The 12,656-nt window shown below is 30.0% G+C and overlaps 1 long non-coding RNA gene across 2 annotated transcripts; it reads right to left on the bottom strand.

Moving 5' to 3' along the window:
• Positions 1 to 10,202: 10,202 nt before the first annotated feature.
• On the bottom strand, positions 10,203 to 12,656 carry LOC148549799 (uncharacterized). 2 transcript variants are annotated; one of them, XR_015895983.1, is made up of 5 exons: positions 12,618 to 12,656; positions 12,334 to 12,491; positions 12,160 to 12,205; positions 11,165 to 11,223; positions 10,203 to 10,394 (listed from the first exon to the last, which is right to left on the bottom strand). It is a non-coding gene; the product is annotated as an uncharacterized LOC148549799 (long non-coding RNA). The 2 variants fall into 2 exon arrangements; XR_015895984.1 differs by lacking the exon at positions 12,160 to 12,205.

Here is a 12,656-nt window from a genome sequence, read left to right as displayed (position 1 = left end):
AGAATCCAAATTCGAGAATCAAATAGCAAAAGAAAAGATCATAAGAGTGATTCACGGGTAAAGTGCCCTACTTAAGTGCGAAAGAAAGATTTTTTTTTCTTTTGCCTTATAAAGAAAGTTGAACTTTTAAATTGTGTATGAGAAAATTTGAAAAAGGAACATCACTAACCTCTAATTTTTCTTATGATGATCAATTGATCATGGTCCAAGCACCTAAAATTTAGAGAAGGAGGCCATCAATATTTTTTTGGAGGGGCCACTCTTAATTATTTTTTTTTTTTTACATAAAATTTTTGGCGGAGGGGCGCTGCCCCTTGTATATAGGAAGCTTCGTCCCTACTCATCACACTACACCAATTCCACTAATAATTTGTATTTTTTCTTACTTTATTCTTGGTACATATGGCTATTAGTAATCAGTTTTCTTTTTTTGTGCTAGTTTATTTGAATGAAATAATTAGAAGTGGTGAACGGAAGTGATATTTGAATGCGATTTACTTGTAATATTGCACATTTGTCGTCTTGATTCTTTGGACACGTTAAAGAATTTCATATTGACTGATATGGGTGCACTAAATTTCAAGGAGGTTGAGAAAGTTGTATATAGATTTTTATCAGTGTTTCTGATCGAGTGGAGGGTTTCAAAATAGGACATTTTGGATCGAAGCTGATCAGCATGTGACGGACATGCAAGACTAATACCGCAACATATGATGAAGTGGTACGCTGCCGTTCGTGACAGGTAGTGGTTGTGTGTCATCGTCTTCGAAACCGCATGCACCCATGGTAGCAGCAAAACCGATTCACTTTGCCAAACCAGTTGATCGTGTCGAGGAAGACTTGAGTGATTCTAATTGACAGATCGATGAATAACAATTTCTTCTTTTTATAGGTGTTGTTAATCCTGGGGACGAGAAGTTCAGGATCGGAGTGGAATACGGTTCTAGAAAATCAGTCATTGCGACAATTTGGAGTTACACTATCTCTAGAGGAGTTGATTACGTTGTTTATGAATTCGAGCCACAGACATTCTATGCAAAATGCAAGACTTATGGATGAGGATGCGATTGGCTTATCCGAGCCAACTTGATATAGAAAAAAACTTGTTGGGAGATTCAGAGATACAACGGGAGGCACACACGTTCCATAGGAACGATCTCACAGGATCACTCCAAGTTGGACTCGGACACGATTGCTGAGGCTTTGAAGCCATTGGTTGAATCCGACCCATCCATAAAGGTAAAATCTATAATTGCAAAAATTCAGGCAAGATACAACTACACTATTAATTATCGAAAGGTTTGGTTAGAAAAGAAAAAGTCGATAGCGAAAGTCTTCGGTGGATGGAAAGAATCTTACAGAGCTTTGCTGTTGTGGTTCTCCGCAATGGTTCAGAAGATATTTGGTTCACAAGTCCAAATAGAAAAACGACCCCTATATAACGGGAGTAAGAGGTGGTTTGTTAGGATACTCCATCGGGTATTCTAGAGTTTCAATCCAAGCATAAGAGCCTTCAAATATTGCAAGCCACTGGTTCAAGTTGACGGCACCCACCTATATGAAAAATATAAAGGTTGCATTTTGGTTATAGTTACGCAAGATGGGAATCAAAACATTGTGCCGATTGCTTTTGCCATCGTAGAGGGTAAGACCGTTAATGCGTGAAACTTTTTTCTTAGTAACCTATGAAGGCTTGTTATAAGAAAAGATGGCGTGAGTATAATCTCCGATAATCATGAGTCAATCATGGCTATTGGGGTGGATGCAGTGTGGCTGCTGAGGAATGAACTCCAACAACCTCAGGTACATCCAGAATAATCCAAGGTACCAACTACGGTAATCGGCAGACGGGTTAAAGTCGGCGATTGGTTATAGATTTCTATCTAACAATCAACTGTTGCAGCGATTCTCCCATTGCTGAATCCATTCGTCGAGTACGATGCTCCAATTATGGCACTATACTCTCGAAAGAGTGTAATAATGCTTGTCAAGAAGGATAGCTTGTGCCGGCAGAGGGGGAGACTATGCATACCCGTACTAGTGAACCACTCGGTCCACAGGATGTCATTCGACACACTCGAATGATAGCAACTACCCTATCGTGTCACACACATCAAGGTGGTGATGTAGCTCGACCGGGATGATGATGCCGAGGTATGGCTGCCAGACAAACTGCAAAATGTTGCATGAACTAAGTTAGATTATTAATGCCATAAATTATTCTTATAAATTAATATCGATACTGACCTCTTCTATGTAGTATATCTCGTGCCTAACAGACACCGCACTCCTCCACATCCACTCCCTGGTTCGTGGATGATGACTCCACCTGCAATACGCAACGTTATAACAGAGTTTAAATTATGTCTTGCCAGTAAAACATAAATGAAATACGAGTCAAAATCCAATAAATTATGTGCTGTTACGGTGTTACCTGCGTGCAACCGGTATATCAGCAGGTGCAAGCCGCTGTCTTGGAATGGGCGCAAGAAAGGACACTCACTCCCACGCCCAAAAAAACAACAAATCAAGTGGGTCGTCCATCTCCTTGCAATCATACCGTGATGCATGACACAATGCCTTGTAAAGATGTGCGAGAGTTGCTGACTCCCGACTGTAAGCGCCGATCTGCTCAAAATTTTGGAGCAGTGGTGGGTACGTCGTGTGGACATACGTCGTCGATTTATCCGCGAAAAGGGTGGTTCCCAGCAGACAGAAGATGTAAGACCTAACATATCACTGAACAGACAATCAAGTGTCTAAAGATTGTGTGTCTTTGATATGGCGAACCCAGGCTAACTTTATGTAACTTTTAGATGAACTACTCACAACGGGTTTGCTGCCAAAAATTACCATGCTCTCTGGTTAACGAAGAAGTCCTGACTGCTATCGGTCCAACCAGTTACAACCTCTCCATCAATTGATAAGCCAATATATGTGTAACACGTCCTCCAGTGTTACTGTAACTTCATCGGTTGACAATACGAAAGAATGAGTCTCCGGCTTCCACCTTTCCACAAGAGCAGATAGCAAAGCAGAATGCCCTTCTGATCTGTCCCACTTTTGATACATGGTAGAATCCCGTTATTCATAAAGTCTGGTCAACTGCCGAGTGCCACATCTCTGGCGGATCAAGCTTACGGAGCAGAATATTCCTGTTAGCTTAGGTACAAGACAACAGAAAATTCAAAAAAATAAAAAAATAATTACAGAAAATAAAATACAAATAAATATTAATAATTTGTTAAAAACCACAAAGATTTATCGATATATAGCACAAATATTTTTGTACATAGCACAAAAATAAAAGTAAGGGAAACTAAATCACGATACTTCATACTAAATATTGATTATGCTATATATTTGTAGAATTTTTTAGAATTCTCATAATCTTGTTTCATAAAAATAAATATGTAGATATTTTGATGGAGAAGTCTAAAAGTTAAATAAATAAATAAACTAAGTACTAAAAATATCTAAGTTTAGTATCTAGATAATATATTTAGGTAAATATCTAGAAATATCTAAGACCTAGAATTATTTAGAAATTATATATAATGAACCAACTTTATAAATAGGTCATCATGGAGCTCATTGTAATCATCTAAGAACCATATCAAATTTCACTAGTTTTTGTACTCTTTCCTTAATCCATCAATAATATAACTATCAATTTTCTCAAACCATTCATCTAAACTATTTATTCATCAAAACTATCCTTGCTACAATATTCAAATCCATAATACACTGAATCAACATCAAATTATTTCATAAAACTAACATTAAGTAACAAGAGTGATAAAAAAAATAAATTCAAACCTCCTAAAAGATTCGGAAATTAATAAAATTTAATAATAGTGATTCACACATACAAAAATTTATAGAAACAAATTTTTAAACTAATACATAAAAATTTGTGTTGGTCATTATAAAATTTTTGTATTGTGTACCTAAATTTTTGTGTTCAATAATTTTATTGTATTTAATTAGTTGGTGAATCAATATTTTAGATTTGTGATTTTTTTAAAAAATTTTGCATTCAGTAGCTTTGGCTTTGCTGAACAGAAAATGATGATACGACGAAAGAGTAAGAAGAAATTAAATAAGAGAGAAGAAGACAGGAGGCGAAGAAAAAAAAGAAGAAAAGATAATGATGATAATGATAATAAAGAAGGAATAGAGAAAAAATGAGAATAAATTAAATAAAAAAATTATATAAAAAAAGATATTATAAAAAACACATTATACATAAATATATAATTTAGTTGAATTTAATTAAAAATATATTTAATCGCCTAATTTTTTATTAAATTTATATTTATATATAATTTTTTATTATATTTATATATAATTCAATAATGCTTTTTGTACATATTTCTATCGAGCACTCCAGCCACACTTTGTTTGTTTGTTTTGTTTTATTTTTTTCTCTCATCCCATCGTGTTAATCATATATTTTTGGTGATAATCTATCGTCTTAATCATATGTCTTAGGGCTAATATATGTATGAATAATCTCTATTATAATATATGACAATGATTTATTATTAATTATTTTACTCTTCATGATGTATATGTTTATCAGAATATGTGTATAAAGTACTAAGCTGTATATTAAAAATATGCTATTAAATTATACACGTATCTAAAAATATATATTAAAATATAAAAAATACATTAAAAATAAACTAATTAAATAATATATATTTAAACACAATATGTAATTGATTTTAATGTATACGCATAGTCTCTCCTTCATATCTTTTTATTTAAACTAATTAGTTCATTATTCTATTTAAATAAGTATTCTGTATTCGAATTTCATCTTGAGCATGTAATAATCTATTAATTAGTAATAATATAAATTTCTAAATAAAATTTATATATGTAACGAGTTAGTCTTTAATCTGTTAGATAGACAGATAACATAGAAAAAAAATTACTAAATTTAAAATTTATTAGATAGAATGATAAAAATTGGTTTAATTGAATTACGTTGATTGATCGAATCTCCAAGTTCACACATACAATATCTAGCACAGCTAGCATATCGAAATTGCTGGCAACATTTTATTTTTAAATGATGAAAAATATATAATCAAACGTGCAACAAGTTTGATGAACAGTAGAAATGGACGGGAATGGGTGTGGTGCAAATCAGAGGACCCTAGGATAATCAAGTTCAATCCCTTTTCCATGACCCATCTATTTAGCCACAGTTAGATGTGGATCTCTTTATTTGGTTTCGTATTTTCGGTATTGAGAGAAATCAAATAAATTTACCTCATTTCGTGCGTGCATGCATACATAATAATAAAATAATATTACATTCCGTTGTCGTGGGGCTAGGGCACGAGTCTTAATCATAGTGTTACCACCTTGTTTGTTTGGCACGCACTTGGTCTTGCCACCATACATTACTAGTGTAAAACCCGGGCTACGCCCGGGACAAATATTATTTTATTATAAAAATTTATTGATACTAAACTATTAATATTAATAGTTATTATTTTTAACTTAAAAAAAGTTTTCATATATAAAAATTTATTATGTAGTGTATAAAACTATTTTATTCTATACTTATAAAAGTTAAAATAATTTTGTTATTTTTAGTTTATATTAGTAAACTTCACTTAAATATAAAAGTCTTTGTGTTTGAGTATTTAAATAAATATGGTTACATAGTTCCTGTTATACTATCTAAAAAAAGTAAAACTTTAATCAAAATAGTTTATATTCTAATCACACAAACAACAAATATAATAAATTGTATATCATTTTAAAGAGGTTTCTATTTTAATGATGAAAGAAAAATAATTATATTAATTAAAATACAAATACATAAAAAATATTACTTATATACTAAATATTTTTTAAACCTGTACAACAATATATTTATAATTAATTAATCACATAGTTAAATTATTTTTAATTAACAAAACAAAGAAAATATATGTATAATTGTTAAGAAAATACTGGTGTCAAAATAGTATTTATTATAAAGATGTATATATATTGAAAATAACAAAAATTAATCACTTAAATTATTTTTTTTAATATTTATTACTAATAAATTCATAAATATATCTTGTTTTTTATTGTAATATATCCTCCACCACCTAAATTTTGAATAAAATAAAAAATATATTTGATTTGTTATTTACCATAATAAGTTAAGACAATAAATTTTATTTATTTGTTTAATTATTCAACAAAGGATTTTTACTTAAAAAATATATTTTGAGTTTTTACCTATTTGATAGTTAATATTTTTTATTACTATTATATGGTAAGTATTTTGTGAGTTAAATGAGATATAATTATTTATTTATTTTACCAACCTAAAATAGTTTTTATTTTTTAAAAAAAAAATCTTAAAATTTTATCCTTTAATTAATACCACATGAGAAACACTTACCATTTGTACCATCTTAAAAAAAATATCTATATAAAATAGGAGCATAGTCACATTATTTATTTGATGTTAAGTGATCTTCAATAAAATTTTAAGTTATTATATTAATTAGATTGACGATCTATGAATGTGATTTATGTTAATTATTTTAGAACATGATAAAGAAGTAAAATTACTCAGCTAGAGTCTAAAGTCATAGGCAAAGAGAAACTTAATATAGGAGTGTCAATTTTATGAAAAAGATTATAAAGAATAGCAATTGATAAAATAACATAACATAAAAGAGACAAATTCTTATGTGAAATAGACATTTCTTTTCAATTGCTCTACTTCATAATATAAAACAATTCATCTGTATCAGAAAACAATAAAATTGAGATATCATCTTTTAAAGACTAATACCTTCTCAAAACACAATGCAACAAATCAAATTTTTTGGTTTGCTATTTTATAAATTTATCAGTTCACTTCAATATATAGTCTTTCTCAATCGCATATTTAAATTGATATTTATTTGATTCAACCATTTGATATTAAAATGAAATGCCAACTTAAATGGCACAAATATGATTTTTTTTTTTTTATTTAAAAAGGGTTTATTTAGTTTCACATAAGATATTTGAACATAAAAATATTGAGAAAAGAAGAATCCTAAAAGATGTTACACATTCTAATACCACAATGCTTTGAATTCTCATATTTTGAATAAAAACTAAAAAAGAAAAGAAAGCACAATAACAATGTATGACACCCACTTCAATAACTTGGAAACTCGGTAACATTCATATTTTTAAATTCTCCATTGTTGCTTAGCTCTAGATACTTCACCGGAGGTTGCTCAGATCCAATGTAACTGAAAATATCACAAAAATAATTATTTATCTTATGATATGAATATGCTTTCCATTTAAAATTGAACGACTATCTGGAACTTTGAAGAAATATAACAACTACCCTTATGAAAATGGTATGGTGATAGATAGAAAAAATAGATAACAGAACTTGCAAATATCGAGTAGTGATAAATCAAAATAGGTAAAGCATCTTATAAAGTCTAAACATTCTATCATGAGTGTACAAAAAATAAACTTTTTGCAAGTTGAACAATTTACTTTTTTGTAAAGAATTTGTAAAGAATAGGAATTATAAAAAAATTATTAACAAATCTAAATAAAAGAATAACTGGTAGTAAAATTTCACCCACGTGAATATCAATTTTAATAAAACAACAACTTGCCTTTATAATTTTTCTATCCAAAATTATTTCAACCACCCACGTGAATATGTCAATTTTTTGCCTATTAAAAAGACAAAGCAACAATAAATAAATCCTAAGAAGATCTAAAAAATGTTCACAGCAGTTTTAAATAAACTACCATTTCAATAAAATCATTTTTGTTACAAAAGATCAATATACCACAAAGAAAAGGCACAAATTGAAATATAGATCTAAAAAAGAACAAAAATTAATGATGAATATAATGGTATTTAATTGTCTAAAAGTTATGAGTTATACACTTGTGCAGCATAATCAATTCAGCCAATATAGATGAAAACAATAAAATTAAATAACAACCGATAATACAATACAGCTAGTAGAATCTTTTTATTTACCACCAATAAAAAAAACTGCAAGACATGTGAAAATCAAGCTCAAAAGGTTTATGGGTAGCTAAAACATGCAGACACATCCAAGATAACTATTTAAAAGTATTAAAATTAAGTTCAATAAACGCAATAAAAGATAGTAACCCAATTTCAAAATTGAACGTAAATGGAGCAAAAATATAACATCTTTCTTACCTAATACCCAATTATCTATGACAATATTATTAGTTCTAATGCTTATAATATGAAGTGAGATTATTTTCTTAGACTCAAATTGGTCATAGACATTAAATATTATTAAATTTACAAATCAATTACCAATCCCTAATATGCTACAATAACTTAACTCAATCAACTTTAAACCAATAAAAATCGATATCAAACAAAGTCTCACCTCATAAAAATGCTTCCACAATACATGTTTAAGATACCAAAAATACATAAACAAAAGGTGAAACAAAAAAGAAACACAACAATATTTCATCTAATCTACATCCGACACATGCATAACTATGAATTCCCAACCTACAAAACTTATTCAACCTAATTCCTGAATGGTGAAGAATAACATAATAAATCCTTTTAGAAAATATGAATAAAAAACAGTGAACATTCCATATACACAAACTAATCCTTTAATTGGAACAAAACGCCAGAAAAAACCAAAATGAGCAAAGCCAAAAAGTAAGTCCTAAAAACTAACCTTTAAAAATTAAACAGAACTGGTGAAACTTAAACTTACCTACAAAAAGTGATCCACACTAAAACCCTTCGTCGTAAAACAAATGACCCTTAAACTGCTGCCCTCCTCCATACTCTACACTTCATAATTTTAAAACCACACACTAAAGAATCACAAATAAAAATAGCTATCTTGGCAGAAGTAAAAAGCTAATAATAAAGTCAGGTATCCCTTTAAATCTTGGTAATGAATATTTAATTGGATGATTTTTTTACATAAAGTTTATTACCGAATTTTTCATTTCAATTTTTAAAGAAACATGAAATTAATCCCTCAATTGTAAATTTTGAGAAATGTATTTTAAAATTGAATTTCATTTCTTAATAATTTTTCTGCATGCCATCACTTACAGCTAGGTTCAATATTGGCAACTATTTCTTAGAATGACAATTTCAACTTCCAAGTTATAAAAAATTATCCATGAAAAAAAAGTACACTAATATCCCAAACATATTACACAAAAATAAAACCAATTTTCTAAGGACAAATAAATCATGACACTGTATAACAGTATAAGAATATATGTCTTATAATACATACTCTAATTCATGCATTTTTAACACGTCATAATGCTAGAATCTCAAATTATCACAATCAAAATATGAATCAATGCCTAGAGTTAAGTATAGTTGCACTACTGAAGCAATCAAAGTCAATATATGCATATTGGTTGCAAAAGAAAAAAATTAGTCTCTGAAAGAAGAACAACTCACATGAAAAGTAAAGAAAATACCTTGACAATAACCCAATATCATCACATCAAACTCAGATATGCAATGTCAGATAAAGAAAAAAAAAAAACAGAACAAATAGTGTCTCAAACTGATAAAGTGAAACCTTAACTACAATAGACTTATGTTGGAGGATAATGAGAGTATTGGAAGAGCACTCATAAGCTGCGAAAATCATTTTGAAGGACTTGATTGAGCACCATCACATAATCAATATCCCATTCTGAAGTTAAAAAAAGGGAAAAAATTATTTGTTTTACAAAATGAGTGAAAAAAAAATCTATACAATTGTCAAATTGTTATAGTTATAGATTTCTCTCTGCTTGAATCTCGAACCCTAATGGTATTTTCTGTAACGTTTTTTTAAAAGAAAGAAAAATAAAAATAAATTTCTACTTTTAAAAAAGAAAAGTTACCCACACTGCGGATTACAGGATCTCAGAACTCTCCATTCTTTTGACCGGTGTTTCAACTTGTTGCCAACTGCTCCTTCTTTAGTGACGGTAGTAACACCACTCACCGTGGCACTATTCTTTCTCCTTGCAGTTGCATCAACAGTCACCGATGGCTGATAGAAAATTATTTATTCTCTATATGTTATAAAATAAGGGCTGCTGATTACATGCATCAAACCTAAATAAATAGAATAATCAAGAGTACCTCTGTTATAGAATAATACCTCTGTTTGGGTACAATACTATGGGGAGCTTTTTATATGATTTATATTCAATTGCATTTGACTGGACAGCGTTAGCTGAGTTTCCATCAGTTTCCATCATCGCCGCCCTCTTCTCCTTCTTCCATGGAGCTTCCTTTCATCACTGTCGTAAGTTCTTCTTCACAACCAAGCCAAAATACTGACTTCTTCATGTCAAGAACATGTTTGGAGATGCGACTACTGCCAACAACAAAAATAGTAAACAGCAACAAACACACTAAATCACTTGCTCAAATAAAGATAAAGCCTTTTCCGAATCATGATGAAGTTCCCACATGACCCTACCATGTATAAATCTAAGTAATCTATTAAATCAAAATTCCAGATTGAACAACAGAAACGTGTATGTGTTTCCTTTAGTCAAACTTCTCAATAATAATTTTAGAATTAAGCTAAGAGCAAACAAAGTATGGAATGCTTATTAAAGCAAATCATTAAAGGACCTTAAGAAACATCAATATTATTGCCTATTGGAATGATTTATTTGTAATGGTAACTTTGCAAAAAATTTATTAATAGCTAATTCTTTGAAAATGCCATAATATAAAGCAATTCACTATTGATCACTATCTGTGTATATTCTTTGAATGAAATTAATTAAATAATGCATATTTAAAGATAAAAGAATAATTAATTCACTGCATATGCATACTTGTAGTTTGAGTTTTTTTAATTCTTTTAAATTAAGATTCAGGTATTACATGTTTACATTCATAAACTGAAGTGGTGCAGTGCAGAGGAAATAAAAAAATACTTTAAGGTAAGTGTGTCTCTTGGATACTTTTTTTTTTGAGAGTACGGGGAAGTACCACTTTGTGATCCTCACTTTTGAAGAGTGAATTATAGTGCAATTATCTTTATCGAATACATCTAATCTTAAATAAAGATAATAATGAATATCAGTCTAACCCTTTCAACATCCATAGTTCAGAAGAAAATTTGAATAATACCTCTTTAAAAATAATCTTGCGATATGCCTTCAGTCCTTTCGATATATCACCAATATGTTCTGCATGAAGAAATGGAAGAACTTAAAAAATGCTAGATCTTTCCAAGAAATACTTTCTACTAATTGAATATGCAACATCTGAGTATTTGCGTCCTACAGAAATTGTACAATGATAAAATGAATTTTTTATATATCAATATTCAAAGATTGAAAAAGAAGCTCACACATTGTTGGATCTAAAAAAGTAATGAACTTACCACAAAAGCAATCTCTTCAACAAACAAAGTTTCAATGTCAAATAATATCTTTTCTCCAATATTCTCTCTACCAATAGGTTTTTCTTTATTTGAAAATCTAATAGTACATCAAGCTTTACTTTTCCTATTCTATTAATGAGAAGCTCAAAGTGAATCATTTTAATAATGATAATAGAATCATGTGATCACAAAATTACAGATAGAGATACACAAAATACACAAAAAAGGAAGTGGTCAAAACCCCAACAATTGCAAGATTATAGTTCACAGTTTATTCAAATCATCCATGTGCAAAATTCACTCATAAATCCTAAAAGAATCTCTTCCTCGCACAAAAAACGACCATGTAGATAGAAAACGCAAAACACAGAATAAAAAGAGCATCTTTCTTCCACACATTGAGAAGTTCTTTTATCTTTTAATTGAAAATCTTAAAAGTTCTTTCCCTCCCATCAATAAGTAGGACACAACTATAATCCGTTAACCACAATTATCAGGAAGCTAAGGTAACATAACCATATGATGCTAGATCTACAATTTATAGTTTAACCAACTAATAAAGCAAGCAAACAACATAACCATATGCAACGTTCTCAGAACAAAAACAACAATTAAATTAAAACGAAAAGATAAAATGAAGCAAATAAGCTTTAAAAAGTCAAAATAAAATTTTAGGTGAAGAAATAACAGTGCATTATATCCCATCAGCATAAGAAATAAGAAAAAGACATAGATATACTTCTCTAGTGGCTTGCCTCTGCAAAGAGCTCTTGCTTTGATCTAACCTAAACCCAAAAACACACACACGAAACAAACTAAAAGAAGGGAAACAAATGTTTTGAAATAAAAACAGAAGAAGATTAGAAAAAAATACAGTAGTTTTTTATTTTGAAATTAAAAAAAAAAGGCTTACCTTTGCCTCACAGCCGATAACATCTTCAATGGCAAGATATCCATCACCATTCTTCTCTCCCATCTCCAACGGTGAATATCCACCGGTTAGCTTTCTGGCGTCACCACTTTGCTACCGAACTGCTGCCTCTTGGCTGATAGCAGCAAGATTTAGTGCATCTGAAATCGACAACGGTCAGGAAAAAAGAAACCTAAATAGTTATATCCAAATTGGTTGAGCCTTCTAAATAAGAATAACATAGTAAAAGAGAACGATGACCGAACAGCAGTAGAAGAAACACATACCGCAGTAACCATATTTGACATTGGCATGAGAGCTTCTTT

Source organism: Arachis ipaensis, chromosome B8, assembly GCF_059453495.1.
Source record: "Arachis ipaensis isolate K30076 ecotype BB chromosome B8, ASM5945349v1, whole genome shotgun sequence".
NCBI classification, from domain to species: Eukaryota; Viridiplantae; Streptophyta; class Magnoliopsida; order Fabales; family Fabaceae; genus Arachis; species Arachis ipaensis.
This window is presented reverse-complemented; position numbering and strand designations above follow the sequence as displayed.